This window comes from Ranitomeya imitator, chromosome 1 (assembly GCF_032444005.1).
Source record: "Ranitomeya imitator isolate aRanImi1 chromosome 1, aRanImi1.pri, whole genome shotgun sequence".
Lineage (NCBI taxonomy): Eukaryota > Metazoa > Chordata > Amphibia > Anura > Dendrobatidae > Ranitomeya > Ranitomeya imitator.
This window is the reverse complement of record NC_091282.1, coordinates 724,082,777-724,100,792: the sequence shown is the minus strand read 5'-3', so window position 1 is coordinate 724,100,792 and position 18,016 is coordinate 724,082,777. Positions and strand designations below refer to the sequence as shown.

Here is an 18,016-nt window from a genome sequence, read left to right as displayed (position 1 = left end):
AATACTAGCTGACATTTGAAATACGTTTCTTTTCATGTGCAGACCTAATTTTTTTTATTTTTTTTTTAAGTGGGCATAATATATAATTGAAAGGTGCCCGTTGCCCCTCCCATGGTTTAGCGTAACCCTATAGTATAGTGCTCTCGGCACAGTACCCTCATTGTTAACATCGGTTGATGCTGGTAAGGCTTGAATGCTCTCCCAATCACTACAAGTGAGTGCATAGCTGAGAAAAAGGAGTTTAGAAATATTACAAAGAAAGTATTTTGTAGAAATGCATTATCTGTAGTGGCAAGAGCTCCCAAACCTTTTGACCTTGCAGGGAGTGCCTATGATTATGTTCTGACTTGCATAGGATGTTCCCAATGTGAGCAGCCATTATACAATACATTATTACATCAATCATATGAACACACCCAAGGGAATTACCATTGAAATAAGATGTTGGCATTGCAAATGCACCGCAAAAAAAAAAAAAAATGGAGTACTTAAATCAAACATTAGATTTTGATGAACGATCTATTCAAACTGAAAATCTTTACTGGCGCAAATAGTCTAATTATTTTAAGAATGAATGGGCAATGGAAACTAAAATCGTTAACCAATCAAGAACTGGAACTCAAATCGCCCCGATAATCCTGGTAAAAATAAATAAATTGCACATGGCTCCAATTTGCATGAATTTGACCATGGCGACTCTTAATATAGCTCATAGGAATATATAACTCACAGGAAGCACGAGCGAAACTCATGCCCTGGCTGTCAACATTCATACTAGGACATACTTGCATGGGTGAGCACGCAGTCTTATTTATATTGTCGTCTGTTGCGATAGGGTCCAATCATTAGGATTTTTTTCCAGTCCTTCTGTTCCTATCTAATTCTATTCTCAGGAACAATTTGCTTTTTTTGTAGACCTATTCTACCTCATGGACAGCAGTCTCCAATATTATTTATTTCCACCTTTTATACAACTGCTGCCTGAGATGTATGTGCAACTGTCTGCCTTTTGAAACATCACCATTGACCATATATTACTGTTTGTAGAACAAAATGGGAGAAGCCAGCGCTGCTTGTGGTCAGAACGCAATACGAAAAGTGCACATGCACATATTAATTTCTCACTGTATATCAAAATGAGACATTTAGCAAACAATTGATCAATTCTTTGAGCCACCCCGCCACGTCCCGTCATTCTCTTGGGGCAGTCCTACTCTACGATTTTTATATTCGCTGTGCCATTACGGCCTCCTTAATATGTTAGGAGAAGGACCACTTTAGTCCCACTCTACGTTTTTTTTTTTTTTTTTTGTTATATTCGCTGTGCCATTACGGCCTCCTAAATGTGTTAAAACCGTACCTGGCACAGCGAATATAAAAATCGTAGAGTAGGACTGCCCCAAGAGAATGACGGGACGTGGCAGGGTGGCTCAAAGAATTGATCAATTATTTGCTAAATGTCTCATTTTGATATATAGTCAGAAAGTAATATGTGCATGTGCACTTTTCGTATTGCGTTCTGACCACAAGCAGCGCTGGCTTCTCCCCTTTTGTTATTACTGTTTGTACTTTTATTTATTTTTCATGTATTTTCTATAGGTAATAAAAAGCATCATTTTTATATACCTTTTTGTTCACTTTATTTAGCGTTTAGACACTATTCTTTAATGTAGGCAGTATGTATTAATTGGGTATTATATACACCTAATTTTTTTGGAAGGGGATTATAAATCCCTTTTCTAGATGCTGTTTTTCTTTGGATTATTTTTCTCTTAGGGTACCGTCACACACTGCCATTTCGATCGCTACGACGGTACGATTCGTGACGTTCCAGCGATATCGTTACGATATCGCTGTGTCTGACACGCAGCAGCGATCAGGGATCCTGCTGAGAATCGTACGTCGTAGCAGATCGTTTAGAACTTTCTTTCGTCGCTGGATCTCCCGCTGGCATCGCTAGATCGGTGTGTGTGACACCGATCTAGCGATCTAGCGATGCGATCTAGCGATGCGTTCGCTTGTAACCAGGGTAAACATCGGGTTACTAAGCGCAGGCCCGCGCTTAGTAACCCGATGTTTACCCTGGTTACAAGCGTAAAAAAAAAAAAACAGCACATACTTACATTCTGGTGTCCGTCAGGTCCCTTGCCGTCTGCTTCCCGCACTCAGTGACTGCCGGCCGTAAAGTGAAAGCAGAGCACAGTGGTGACGTCACCGCTGTGCTTTCACTTTCACTTTACGGCCGGCAGTCACAGTGCCGGAAGCAGACGGCAAGGGACCTGACTGACACCAGAATGTAAGTATGTGCTGTTTGTTTTTTTACGCTGGTAACCAGGGTAAACATCGGGTTACTAAGCGCGGTCCTGCGCTTAGTAACCCGATGTTTACCCTGGTTACCCGGGGACCTCGGCATCGTTGGTCGCTGGAGAGCTGTCTGTGTGACAGCTCCCCAGCGACCACACTACGATTTACCTACGATCACGGCCAGGTCATATCGCTGGTCGTGATCGTAGGTAAATCGTATAGTGTGACGGTACCCTTAAGGTGACTAACGATTTCACCCCTCAGTGTGTCTTGGTGCACCAGTGATTGACAGTTCAGTTGTTCAGTCTGGTGCAGGGGTGTGCTGAGATGTCTGTTTATTTTATTGACCGCTGGGCTGTCCAATCTGAGACTGGGAGGTACAGCGCTCTCGCCAGTTGCTTGTTGTTCCCTTTATTGCAATTTAACTGAGCTGGCAGTCCCAGATATCTGCCAGCTCTAGCTTCAGCTTTGTGTGGTTTGTTTTCCCTGCGTCTAATGCCTTGCTTATTGATCTATCGCTGCCTGATCTTTGTACTTGTTCTGACCATCTGTTTGTTATACCCCTTTGCTCTGATCCTCTAGGTATTTTGACCTCTGACCATTACCTGATTTTTATCTTTTACCTCTATTTGACGTACCCTTCTGGCTATAGACCTCTGACTCCTTTACTATCCTGACTCATGGCTTGTCCATGAGAAGTGACTCGATTTCACAGTGACTTGGTAGTGTGCATGCCCTCCTGACAATATCTAGACGTACTCCTGAGTAATCGGGGCAGCAGTGAGCTCATGGACATTCTGCGGTACTTGGAGGCATTGGATTCAAAATGTCCCAAAGCTTTGCAATTGGATTCCAGCCTAGAGAACTTCAAAGCCAGTAAATGGTATCATTGCTTTCATCATCCAGGAACTGCCTGTACATTCTGGCCACATAAGTTCAGTGTTCTCCTGTACCAGAAAGAACCCAGTATAATGTCTAAGACCCTGGGGATTTCATCTTGGTACCCCCCCAATGAAAATTGGTTAGATATTACAATCCAGCCATGGCCAATGCTGCAATATTATCGGCCATGGCTGGAAACCGCGATCTGCCTCCGCCACCGCTCCCGTCCTCCGTCCTGTCCTCTGCGCCCCTCCGTCCTCCTGTCCGCTCCCCCATGCTCTGATCCCCCCCCACCCCGTGCTCCGATCCCACCCCCCCATACTTGCCAAGCTCCGGTGTCCGTCAGTCCGTCTTCTCCATGGGCGGCGCCATCTTCCAAAATGGCGAGCGCATGCGCAGTGCGCCCGGCGAATCGGCCGGCAGATTCATTCCAGGTACATTTTGATCGCTGTGATAGGTTCTATCACAGCGATCAAAATAACCCCCCCCCCCCTTTATCACCCCCATAGGTAGGGACAATAATAAAATAAAGAAAATATATTTACTTTTATTTTTCCACTAGGGTTGGAACTGGGGTTAGGGTTGGAACTGGGGTTAGGGTTGGAACTGGGGTTATGGATGCAACTGGGGTTATGGATGCAACTGGGGTTATGGATGCAACTGGGGTTATGGATGCAACTGGGGTTATGGATGCAACTGGGGTTATGGATGCAACTGGGGTTATGGATGCAACTGGGGTTATGGATGCAACTGGGGTTATGGATGCAACTGGGGTTATGGATGCAACTGGGGTTGCGGTTAGGGTTAGAATTAGGGTTAGGCTATGTGCGGATTTGGCTGTGGATCCGCAGCGGATTGGCCTCTGCGGCTTCGTAGCAATTTTCCATTACGTTTACAGTACCAAGTAAACCTATGGAAAACCAAATCCGCTGTACCCATGGTGCAGAAAACACCACGCGGAAACGCTGCGTTGTATTTTCCGCAGCATGTCAATTCTTTGTGCGGATTCGGCAGCGTTTTACACCTGTTCCTCAATAGGAATCCGCAGGTGAAATCCGCACAAAAAAAACACTGGAAATCTGCGGTAAATCCTCAGGTAAAACGCAGTGCGAATCTGCAACGTGGGTACATGGCCTTAAGGTTAGGGTTGGAAATGGGGTTAGGGTTGGAAATGGGGTTAGGGTTGGAAATGGGGTTAAGATTAGGGTTAGGGGTGTGTTGGGGTTAGTGTTGTTATTAGGGTTATGGATAGAGTTGGGATTAGGGTAGGGGTGTGTTGGGGTTAGTGTTGGAGATAAAATTGAGGGGGTCTCCACTGTTTAGGCATATCAGGGGTCTCCAAACGCGACATGGCGCCACCATTGATTCCAGCCAATCTTGCGTTCAAAAAGTCAAATGGTGCGCCCTCCCTTCTGAGCCCCGACATGCGCCCAAACAGTGGTTTACCCAAACATATGGGGCACAAGCATACTCAGGAAAAATTGCACAACAACTTTTTTATTTTCACGGATCTGCGTTATAAGCTTCTGTGAAGCACTTGGGGGTTCAAAGTGCTCATCGCACATCTAGATTAGTTCGTTGGGAGGTCTAGGTTCCAAAATGGGGTCACTTCTGTGGGAGCTCCAGTGTTTAGGCACACAGGTGCTCTTCAAACGCGACATGGTGTCCGCTAACAATTGGAGCTAATTTTTCATTCAAAAAGTCAAATGGCGCTCCTTCCCTTCCGAGCCTTGCCGTGTGCACAAACAGTGGTTTCTGACCACATATGAGGTATCGTTGTATTCAGGAGAAATTGCCCAACAAATTTTAGGATCCCTTTTATCCTGTGGCCCATGTAAAAATGAAAAAATTGAGGCTAAAAAAAATTTTTGGTGAAGAAAAGAGAAAAAAATACTTTTTTAATTTTTACGGATCAATTTGTGAAGCACCTGGTGGTTCAAAGTGCTCACTATGCATCTAGATAAGTTCCTTGGGGGGTCTATTTTCCAAAATGGGGTCACTTGTGGGGGAGCTCTAATGTTAAGGCACACAGGGGCTCTCCAAACGCGACATGGTGTCCGCTAACGATTGGAGCTAATTTTTCATTCAAAAATTCAAATGGCGCTCCTTCCCTTCCGAGCCCTGTCGTGCGCCCAAACAGTGGTTCCCCCCCACATATGGGTATTGGCGTACTCAGGACAAATTGTACAATAACTTTCGGGTCCACTTTCTCCTTTTACCCGTGGGAAAATAAAAAATTGTTGCTAAAAGATCATTTTTGTGACTAAAAAGTGAAATGTTCAATTTTTTCTTCCATGTTGCTTCTGCTGCTGTTAGCCAAATTTTCTTCCCCCCCCCCCTCACAAATAAACGCAAAAATTATCAACCTAAATTTACTACTAACATGAAGCCCAATATGTCATGAAAAAACAGTCTCAGAACCGCTAGGATCCGTTGAAGCGTTCCTGAGTTATTACCTCATAAAGGGACGCTGGTCAGAATTGCAAAAAATGGCAAGGTCTTTAAGGTCAAAATTGGCTGGGTCATGAAGGGGTTAATATTCCTACATAGGCTGTTGACTGTGTGAGTGTGGGTCTTTATTTAATATTAAAGGGAATCTGTCGCCCCCAAAATCGAAAGCGAACTAAGCCCACTGTCATCAGGGGCTTATCTACAGCATTCTGTAATGCTGTAGATAAGCCCCCAATGTTTCCTGAAAGATGAGAAAAAGAGGTTAGATTATACTCACCCAGGGGCGGTCCAGTCCGATGGGCGTCGCAGTCCGGTCCGGGGCCTACCATCTTCTTATGATGACGTCCTCTTCTTGTCTTCACGCTGCAGCTCTGGTGCAGGCGTACTTTGTCTGCCCTGTTATATTTTTTTATATAACTTTTCAATATAGTTGCTTCGTTGACTGTCTGTTTGTCTGTATAGTCCATGTGCCTGTTGGCCTTCCTAATTTCTCAAATACTTTTTGTATATTTGGTAATCAATCATAAACTAGGCTTAAGGTTCTTAGTATCCATTTGTTACCTCTGTTTTTCCTTCCACAAACCATGTACTCTCCAGTCAACCAATCATGCATGCCAACAGAAAGAGGAAAATGGCGTTCTGCCAGACACCTGAAATATCGAGATCAAACATGACCACTATTCTCTTAAATTAGAGGGTCATTTGGGAGGATCACACACACACACATTAGATCTCCATTCAAACTCACACAAATTCATGTTAATTTTTTTTTCGCATGGCTTTAATCTTATGTGTAGTTTATTTGGCCAAGATTAGCATAAACTCAGAGCAAAACAAAACATAAAATGGATATGTTTGATTTGTGCTGAAGAGTTCTTACTTAAAGGGGTTGTCAACTACAAGGACAACTTCTTCTTGATGTAGACATTTAGATCAAGAAGGGGTTGTTCCTGATTTTAAAATGAAAAGCTTATACTCTCCTCCTGTGCTGACGCCGTTCCATAGGTCTCGGGGCTGCAGCTGATCTGATTTCCTCTTAATGTTCAATTCATATGAAGGCGGAGACAGACTGCAGCGCTAATTGGGTGCTGGGCTAACGTGTCATAAATAGAGCGGGACAGTGAGTGCCAACACCGCTGGAACGGTGCCGCCACATGAAATTAGTATAGGCTTTATTTTATCCGGACCAAACATTTAGATCAAGAAGGGATTGTCCTAGTAGTGGGCAACACCTTTAACACAAAAAACATATGTCCCTTAGGAAGTGCTTAGTATTATTTTATATTTTACTGCATAAGCTTAGAAAGATGAGCAAACTATGCTGAGCATTCCAGCTAGTGTGACTCGGCTGGTGGTGTCACATATAGTGGTGGATTATGTCCGTTCTTCATTGCTTCCATAAATTGGTCTACAAATGAGTGAGTATATGATGGTCATCAAAAATGTATTTTCTGCAAATGTCCAGTTCACAAATTATAGTCCTAAAAGGGGTGCAAAGGTGAGTTTGATGGGGTAGTGGTTGGGGCTCTGTGCGTGACGGTCAAGTTCTTCCAAACCAAACCCCTTTTGAGATGAACTAGAACGGCCTTTCCTCCAATATGTGTCTAATCCCAGAAATGCTCTTGTGGGTGAATGGGGAAAAATTGCCAGCACCACATTAATGTGAATAGTTTTAGGAAAGCTTCTGCACGAGTTTCAATCTAGTGCAAGCGTGATGACCAGCAATTACCGTAGGTGCCATTTGGATTTCAGGATGCCAGTCAATGTGTGCTGTTAGCTAATTCCTAAATCTTAATGCAACACACACATTTTCCACAAAGTATAGGCTACTTTCACACTTTAGTTATTATTTTTTCATTTTGGTAGGGAAGGGTGGGGATGTATTTTTGGCACTGAAATTTTTTTTTTTTTAATTTTTGTTCTTTAACTTCCCCCCCCCCCACACTTTTACTCCACAGCAGAAAGTGTACCTATGAACGTACACCTACTGTGTTTTTCCAGCTGGTGTGTGCGATTCATCCTGGTCCCCTGCCTTGCTTTCTATCTGTGCACGTTTTCCCAATAAAGACTTTATTACTCTTTACAGCTATAATGTATCATCCCGTCCAGTGTACTAATGAAACAATGAGTTATGTATGTAGGTCATCACACGTAGCACAATGGAGTCCTCCCAACATGGTCTATTTTTTTTTTTTTCTTTAAGCTCTCTCTCCTCTTCCATTACTAAAAAAAATCCTCTCTAAAGTCATCTGAAGTCTATCACCAGGATGTCCTAATTGAAACCCTTCATACATATAATCAATTTCACCTGTCTAAATTGCATTGAATGAATTCTCGGGCAGGAATGTTCGTTTTGATAGGACGGTCTATGCTAGCTCAAGATGTAAGATGGCCTTAGGTCATACAGATGTATGCCACCTTTTATTAGGGTTTATGAGACAGCTTCAAAGTCCCCAGAGCATATTTGCAATGATTTGTGCTATATTGGAAATATCCATTTGCTTTCAATACAGTAGTAGCTTGTGTTTTTTGTTTACTTTGTGTGAACCTAAATCCTACTCCTTTCAGTATTTATTTTTGGATTGATTTAATTACGGTATGTATTTTTGATGGAATCTTAATCCCAGTGTAATAATTTATTCCAACTAAATTTACGGTACTTGTATTCAGTACAAACTTCATTGTATATTTGGGATGTTTGAGAAGATGGCATCCAAAGTTCGATAAGCGTTCTGCGCCTTTGCTACCCCAGTAAATGTTGCTAATGCATCCATCAATATAAAACGTTGTAAGGCAAGGAGCTCAATTTTTCTTCGTTGGTGAATTGCTTAAGAAATGCTGTCGAAAAGCTCTAACCGCACCTAATGGACATGCCTGCAAAGTCTCCCGACATATCTAAAAACTTCTCTGAACCAGACATGGGCATCCAGTCTTCTAAGGCATGACTGGCATCTCCTATGTCAGTTATTAGTAGCCCATTATTGTAGTAAGGTGAATTTATTGGCACAAGACCCATGCAATCTCTGTGGTCACCATATAGTGTCTTGTGCCATACTGATGCGTTTTAGACCTTTTTACTCTCACTTTGACTTCTTCTTTTGAACAATGTATGTGTTATCCAGGGGCATAACTACAGTGGGTGCAAGTGTTGCAGTCAAACAGACACTGGAGCTTTGGCCCACTCAAAAGGTCCCTACAAGCCACATGAGAAGACTAATACTAATAACTGGTGAGAGGTTGGAGACTTTTTTCTTTTCGCTCATAAGCTTCCAATTACACCATTGGTGTGATCCATGGCTGCCTTCATATTCAGCCACCATTGTATGGTATAGGATCCACTCCAGAACCTGATTTCATTGTTCCAGGTTCCCATGGCGACGGCCCGGTGTTTGACTCTGCCATACAAACCTTCAGTGTTCTAGACACTTTATACTCTAGAATTCTTAGATATCGTGGCTGTAGCCTTTAAATGTCATCATGTAATACTGGCTCCAACCATTTCATTTTCCTCCGGACTTAAACATCTGAAAGTCTAAATGTCTGATCCCGCTTACACGGAGAGGCAGATGCCAAAGGTAGCGGTGTTCTGGAAAATGACGGCAAAAAAGCAAAAAGTATGTGTTGTATGATGAGTGCAATATCCAGGCTTGAGCGTGCAGTCACAATCAGGACAATTGCTACAATGGTCGCCCTGCTGCTCCGCTAATACACTGTTTCCGAATTTGACCTCAGTGAATGCCTTTTCATATAGTGTAAAATATGCTTGTACTTGGAAGACATTTATCTCAAAATATCCTTTTTAAGTTTACTTCTTTATGGCTGGGAATTTTTACCAGTGGTTATAGCTGTATTATAAGGTGTTTCTTCCAGATACTAAATTAAAATATAGCTAAATTGACCCAAAAAAAACAGAAGTGTTTTTTTTTTTTGTTTTTGTTTTTTTAAATCTGCTTTTAACCCTTTACCAACATTAAACAAACTGGTTCGGAGGTGCACTGTTCCATTCGCCCATTACCCTTTCCCCGCTATACGGTTGGATATGGGAGGGGGATTATAGATTGCCATGGTAGTTGGGGGCCCACTTCAGAAGGTCCCTGGTTCAGATTCCCCAAAGAGGTAAAAAAAATATATATAAATTTTTTTTCACTCAGTGAAGAGAAAAAAAAAAAAAAAAAAAAGTTAAATTTGTTTCTATAACCATTTTCTGAGACCCACAACGGTTTTAATTTTTTTTGCCGGTGGAACTATGTGATAGCTTATTATTTTTGTGTAGGGAAGGGCCGTTCCTACTTGTTTCTTTCTGTGAAACATATATTGTGATCACCCGCACTTGAGTTGCGGCATCCGAAAAACAGCAGTTCTGATGTCTCCATTTATTTATTTTTAAGAGGATAAAAATATTCTGTGAATGGTTATAAATATATTTAAAGTACAAATATATACTTAAATATATTTAAATATATATATTTATAACCAGTTTGTACTTTAACTCCTTAATGACCACTGATGCGCCTTTTAACGGCGGCAGTTAAGGGTACTTATTCATCAGTGCTGCTTTTTAACGGCACTGAGAAATAAGTGTATAGCGCCCCCCAGCATCAGAAATTCTTTGGGGGGTCTCTGCTATTGGGAGTAGCTGAGACCCCAGAGAACCTGATTAGGGTTGGTTTTTACAGACCCCAGTGTTGCGACCACTGTTACTCACGGTATAACGGCGACTGCAAAAAGTTAGATTTCCTATTTAAAGGGACTCTGTCACCTGAATTTGGAGGGAACAATCTTCAGCCATAGGGGCGGGGTTTTTGGGTGTTTGATTCACCCTTTCCTTACCCGCTGGCTGCATGCTGGCCGCAATATTGGATTGAAGTTCATTCTCTGTCCTCCGTAGTACACGCCTGTGCAAGGCAATTTTGCCTTGTGCAGGCATGTACTACGGAGGTCATAGAATGAACTTAAAGCCAATGTTGCGGCCAGCATGCAGCCAGCGGGTAAGGAAAGGGTGAATGATACGGAAAAGTCCATATACACCACGTCCACTGGGTTCCCTTGGTCCAGTCTGGAACTTACCTCTTCATAGGCATTGATGAGATTAGTCTGACAGGAACGGTCCGTAGTAAACCCATGCTGATATTGGGTTTTCTTTTTTTTTTTTTGTGAAGTTACTTTTCGATTTAAAACTTTATATTGCCGTTATAGGAAATGCAATTTTGAGCAAAAGGGTAAAAAAAAAAATTGGCACGGGCACGACAGATTGTGCACAGCGCCATTCTTTATTTTTTTTCATCTTGTCATGTGTTTTCACTTTTATCAGTGCTGCATACATGTATACACAGATTAATCATGCATAGCATCTTCTCCCAACTCCTAAGTCTGTTTTCTGCTTTGCACTGTGTTAACCACTTACCAATAAAACACATTGGGCCTGAATGCTCAGTGCACTAATTGGCGTGACCTAGATTCAGATCTCATTGCTCTGTTATAACCAGTCCCACGCCGTTATTGCAGTGCCCATTGGAGGGCATCCTCAGCAGCCTGGCTCTACCTTCACTGGGCAATAATCCGTTACCTATGCTCGAACTCCAAAGGGAGCAGCTTTGTGTTTTTTTTGTTACTTTCTGATTATTTTATTTTTAATCCATACAACGTAAGTTGTAAATTTACAATGCATTGTCCTGTGACTAATGTGAATAAAGTAGTCACTGTCTAATAAAAAATGTAGATTTTGTAGGTGTGTATGATTGAAGTCATAGTAGGACCCTATTCCGGTTGTCACGTCGGTATTCCTTGGGTGCCAGGTCGAAATGATTCGCATGGCTCCTATCTGACGAATCTAAAGGTAAAAAGTAGTGTACAGTGAGTAAATAATGTAACTCTGAAAGTAAGCGGAACTGCTCACCTTAGCGAGATGTTCTTACAGACACAACTCTGTCCGAAAACTTACAAAGAGTGGACCAGATGCTGCTCCTCCTAGTTCCGCTTGTGCACGGTGTCAACCACAATAAGTGCAGTGGGGTAGAAGACACAAACTAAGGAACCATTGGCTTTTGTTAGAAAAGATGACTGATTCTATGGGCTGATGAAGTCACCTGTTCGTTGCGGAAATAATTAGCCTAAAAGTGAGCTTACCACAATACGTATGAGATACGGTCACTTTATTGAGGCTACGTGTTCCCGTAACTAACAGCTGCCTTCATCAGGCTTTATGATCCGTCATCCTTTCCATTAGTGGTTCCTTGTTTTTCTTCTACACCCTACTGCACCTCCTAGCTGTATCCCTGGCGACTTTTCTGTTTTTTAGGCCCCCGGTGACACGTGATTCTTACGACGTGACTCCTGTATAATGTTTTGCTGGCCTACTAGTCAGAAGAGGCTACGGGTATGCCAACAATTCTTCCTTTCTGTGGTCATGGACTACTGATGTGGTCACTAGATTAGGGTCCTTGTCTCTAGTAGATATGTCCTACTTTGGTCCAATCTGTGGTCCAAACTTGCCCATTCTAATGTTCCAACAGGCAGTACAGAGACGCTATCCGTGATGCGTCTGTGTGATGTCTGCTTGAAACCTGGACGTGTGAATTACACCCAAGACTTTTTTTTTTTACATGTAGTAATTTTTGACTAAACTATGTAATCCGTAAGTGTAAACTTTCCATAAGGGCCATAATCTACATTTTATAAAATGTCTGCGATCTACGATGAGTTGCGTGTGGATAGTGGGATTTAAAAGCAAAGAGGTAAAAATCAAGTTTCCTTTTTTTTTCAAATTTTAACATTTGTTTATTTTTGTACTTTTCCGGATACTCGCCACAAACAAAAAGGCTGTGAAAAAGGAAGGAAAAGTATAAAGGAAGGACTTTGACGTCTTGTCTCTTGTCTTTATTTTGTATTTGGTTTAAACCACATCAAAAGCGTTCTTATTACTACATGTTAAAATCTGCTGCCCTGTGGTAAAGACCAGAGATCTGGATATCTTCAGCCCTAAAAGGGAGCTGTCACCAGAATTCAAATGTTATTAAATAGATCTTATGGACCTGATGACACTGGTGTATGTGCTTTGAAAATCCATGCCAGAATGTCTTTATAAATTCTAATACTACTGAGCATTTTATGAATTGAGCTAAACTGTGAGGGATCAAGAGTCGGTGTACTCAGTCTCTGCTTGCTCCCCCCTCCCTCAGCCTGACTGACAGCTGCAGTTTGTTCAGAGCAGTGTGAGATCTCTGCAGCAGGGAGACCAAGCTTTTAGCAGTTGTCAATTATGATAGGTGGCCGGGTAATGAGTTGATATTTTATTTTAAGGATTTTACAGCCATTTTATTATGGTTTTTCAAAGTAAATACAGCGTGTTCATCTAGTCTAAGAGATCTAATTATGTATGAAGTTTGTACCTGGTGACAGTAAAGTAAATGGCCAATATTCACACTAAAATATCATACGTTGATGTAATCTTATTGTTCTTTTAGTTTACATATGTGTGGAGCATTTATGTAGCTCCTGTTATGTGGAGTTAAAAATAAATAAATAAAAAAAAAAAAAGTACCATGTATATAATGTAGTCCATAGAAGGTGATGAAAAGCACCAGATTGTCATATGCAAATATAATTTTTTTTTTTTTTTTTTATTCCCATCCAAAAGACAAAGTAATCAAACCATAGATGTGTAATAATGAGAAAATATATGGGGAGAAAGTGCTGAACATATAAAAGAGCAGTGCAAAAAGCCATGGAAAATCATGACACCAGCTGAAATCCATCAGTAATTAGAAGGCAATCCTGCCACTTAGTGAAAAATATCAGCTGTTTCAACTTATGGCCTATAAAAAGGTGTCTCATTACCAAGGTGTCATGCAAGAGACATCTGGTGATGGGTGAAGCCAGTGAGCTGTCTCAAGACCGTTGCAACCTTATTGTTGCAAAACATACTAATTGCATTGGTTACAGAAGAATTCCTAAACTACTGAAATTATTTATTATAGTGTGTAAATATAAGAAACTTGCAATACGATCTCCAGATGTGCATATTCCTAATGTAAGCTGCGATCCTAATCTTCCTACAGAATATATTCAGAGGTAATTTTTCCCCTTTATGATGTAGGTGCAGAATTTGTCTGAAGCCAACATGTAATATTGTTACATGATACATATGAAAATATACATTATATACTTTTTATATGTACCGTGTAAGCATATTACATGGTGGCTCCAGATCAATAAATTCGGCACTGTGAGCGTATAGGGGGAAGATGACCTCTGAGGATTTTCTGCAGGAAGATTAGTATCGCAGCAGCTGTCAGGAGGATGCACATCTGGAGATCGCATTGCTGCTTATATAAAAAGATGAGTTAACTCCCAGGGATTCCTTGGTCAGCAAAATAATTTCCCTTCTGTTCCAGCTTTTTGTTCTTATTCTGTTTCCATTTTCATTTGTACTCTGTAGAACCTAGAATGTGGCATTCCATAGAACACCACCGGTGTTACAAATGCTCTTATGCTTAAGTAGCTTTGTACTGAAAACTTTGTTTACGTCCTATTCTATTTATGTGAGAGTTTAGTAGATGAACTTTGTTTTACATGAAGTAATTTTGTAATGCTTGAAAAAAGCCACGACAACCGAACCTGATGTTAGTTTTAGATTTTGTCATGCCCAGTCCTAGACATAATACATTGCATCAAGTTCTATCTGGACGGTTCCCTTAAGTGAGAAATCTAATGGTTAATATTTATATATAAAGAAAAATGGTCAAAATTAAAATAAACAAACCAGTGCTTTCAAACCTCAAATAATGCAAAGAAAACCAGTTCATAATCATTTAGAAACAACAATACTAATGTTTTATCTCAGGAAGAGTTCAGAAATCAATATTTTGTGGAATAACCATGATTTTAATCACAGCTTCCATGTGTCTTGGCATGCTTTCCACCAGTCTTTCACACTGCTTCAGGAGCAAAAATGTAAGCAGTTCTTCTTTGTTTGATGACTTGTGACTATCCATCATCCTCAGATGTTTTCAATGGGGTTCAGGTCTGGAGATTGGGCTGCCCTTGACAGGGTTTTGATGTGGTGGTCTCTTAACTTTTGCCAGAGCTGTATTTGTCCATGTCATCATTTAAAAATATCAAGTCTTGCAGGTTTGTCTTTGGCATATCAGCCTCGTGATGGGCTGAAAAAAAAAATCCTGTTTTGGAAGCTTACACTTTTTATAGAACTTGGGCAGAAGTTTGCTTGCTATACTAATCCTGTATCTAAGTACTTGAGATGGTGGTTAAAGTGCCTGGTTGTTCTGCCTGACCACCCCAGGATCCAACCTCCCTTGGGTACATACCGCTATAATGCCCTCTTAGATACAGCCTTGTCTGTAGAGGTCACTTTTCTGCAGGTAATACCATAGACCAGGTTACATTCAAAGTTAACACTTTAATATCGACAACATCGGACCTTTCATTCTGAATAGATGATAGTCACATCTCACCTCCTCTACCTCCCTGCGCAATGACCTCTGCACAGGGCACAGATCATGGCTAAAAAAAAACAAAAACCTACCATGTAATTAATTGAACGTGTCCAGTCTGTTTCCTACAGGGAGCTATCTGGGTTTTCCTACCTGGTACTTCCTCTTGTAAGTGACAGGCTGGTTTATACTGACTTTCCATGAGGCACGAATGGTACAAAAAGGAAGATGTCCCAGATTATTGTGGGAACAAGCTTTGGAAAGTCAATCAACAAATTCAGACGCTCAAGTTTCTTTGTACATGGAGCACAATGCCTGAACCGACCGTGGATCTCCAGGCCCAAACTAATATGCCTATGAGTCTGTTAACATTGGCCAGGAGACCCGCAGTCCATCTGGGCCATCTATGGATTACGAAACGCCAACATCTGAATTCCTAAGTTCTAGAGGGTTCTGGGGTCTTAGAATTAAAGGGTCTGGTCTGAGATCTTACAGATTTGGAGTCTGAATGTTTTAGGGTTAGATATTTTTGGGCTATGTCAAGAAACCAATGCACACAGGAGAAAGCAGGTAATCCCTGAATGTGAGTGGCCCCATGGTCTCTGCACATGTAAGTAGCGTGGTCAACCACAGATACTTCATTTATCTTGGATAAGATATTTTTGGGGGGTCCTTACTCATGGAAAGCCGCAAAATTGCTGTCTGACAAAGATTTTTTTATTTTTTTTATATGGTGTCACATATTTGTGGCTTGGATATGCATATTCAGCATAGGGTCAGCGTTCTCCAGCCCTCGGTAAAAATGATGTAAAGTGTTCTTTAGCACAAAGAAATAACACCTACAGTATGAAGTGAAATTCTTGAGGGAATGCTACTCAGATCACTGACATAACTGCATCTGTCCTAAGGCGGACAGCATGAATATTTATGATTTAGATGCCAATGTAAAACATGGGGTGTAGTAGTTTTGGAACTTGTCCAGGAGGCGAGATGATCCGATTACAGAAAAATCTATACTCCAAGCACTAAACTTGTTCGTACTAGTGAGGCCTATTATGTTTTCCTCCTTATTACTGTATTTTTTTTTTATTCTTTAATCATGTTAGTAAAACTTTTTATTCACACGGATTGTCAATCTGAAATATAATCTCAAAGATCAATCCTCAAGTTTCAAAGCAAAGAATAAAGTAGATATTGAATTTTTAAAAATTTGGTTTAATTTTAAGACTTCCAAAATACCGACAACTTGTTCTGCCCGCTAAGGAGTCATGCTCTCTACTGTGTATAGTCCTTTGATTCTACTGAGGATCCAAGGTGTGTCACTGCTACGTGCAGAATCCAGCAATAGGAACTATGAAGACCTTCTCATTTAAAGAGAATATGTTGCCAGGTTTTTACTATGTAATCTGACAGCAGTGTTATGTAGGAGCTGAGACCCTAATTCCAGTGATGTATCTCTATTTTGTTTGCTGTAGATATAGCAGTGCTCCTAATGCTGAGCTGTGAATAACCCCGCCCACCCCCTGATTGGTAGCTTCCCATGTACACTGTCAGCAAGCTGCCAATCAGTGGTGGGGGCGGGGTTACACAGATTAGCTTCACTGTCTGGCATGTGACCCCCAAGTTTTGCAGTGAGAATCTCCTGCAGATAAAACACTGATTGTATTGAAGTCACAGAAAGCTGCCCAGCAAGTGATAAATTCCTGGAATTGGGGTTTCTGCACCTACATCACGCAGCTTGCAGATTAAAAAGAAATATCTGCTGGCCGATTCCCTTTAAAAAAGGGACACATAAATTAAACTCATTTAACTGACGTTGTTTTTGCTGCCTTTTTTTTTTCTCAATTGCAGCATGTCAATTTGTTCAGCATTTTTGCGGGTTTTTTTCACCCATAGAAAGCAATGGGTAAGTGCAAAAGACAGCAAAGAAAAGTTACCATGGGTTTTTGCTGTGTTTGAGTGGAAAAAAAGCAGGTACAGAAGGATGTGAAATACCTTGCTGTGTGTGTGTGTGTGTGTGTGTGTGTGTGTAAAAAAAACCTTCCTTCTTACCCCCTTTGTTGTCCTTTCTCATTCTCGGGTCCTCGACCAACTCAATTGCCCTGACTAATGTATGAAAGAGCTCTTGGCCACGAAATGCCCTGCTAATGTCTTAGGTAAACTATTTCCGACCAATTCAATCCCCCCCTGCTAGTTTTATGTTTTTATTCTGTATTTTTTTTTAACTTTTTTGTTCAGAATAGTCCTTATATTTTCAGGCATAAAAAAAAGAATATTAAAAAACACTAGGTGACCTAACACCTTGCATTGTTCATTCTAGTATGGTGGAAGCAAAGCTGAACTTTTGGGATCCTGAAAAAGTCAGGAAAACCTGCTTTTTGTTTGCAGCTTTTTTTTTTTCTGCCAAGAGATCAGGTTTTGGCTGCAGCAAAAAGCAATGTGTGAACAATAGCCTAAATTTCACCACAAATATGTAATGGTATTCGTACAGAAAGCAACAGTTACTTTGCATTGCTCTAAGTGCATGTTTGGTAGATGGTAAAACACTTGAAATATTGGTCTGATAAAGCTGTCGTTCCAGGCGAGTTTTCAGAATAAACGTGTGTGTGTTTGTCCTTGAGAAGTAACACCACTACTTCTGACAATTATGACTTGCATTTAGCATTTTTAACCAGTTTTCACCCATGAAGGCTATATATCAAATTTTCAGTTCTCTAGGAACTATTAGAATGGAGGACAAAATACAGCACTACTGACCTCTGTTGCTGTGAATACAGCACTACTGACCTCTGTTGCTGTGAATCCATCACTGGAGACCGCTTAAGCAGATGCTCGAAACTGCAGCTTAATCTGACTATGTCCGCCTTCTCACTGTTGAGTGCTCCTCACTCTTTCCCCCTCCACACACCATAGAGTATAGTAAAAGGTGT

At 41.1% G+C, this 18,016-nt stretch overlaps 1 protein-coding gene across 3 annotated transcripts in view; it reads left to right on the top strand.

The window, feature by feature from the left end:
* MAPKBP1 (mitogen-activated protein kinase binding protein 1) overlaps positions 1-18,016 on the top strand; it is a 148,620-nt gene that overhangs the window by 45,612 nt on the left and 84,992 nt on the right. The gene's annotated exons all lie outside the window — the stretch shown is intronic.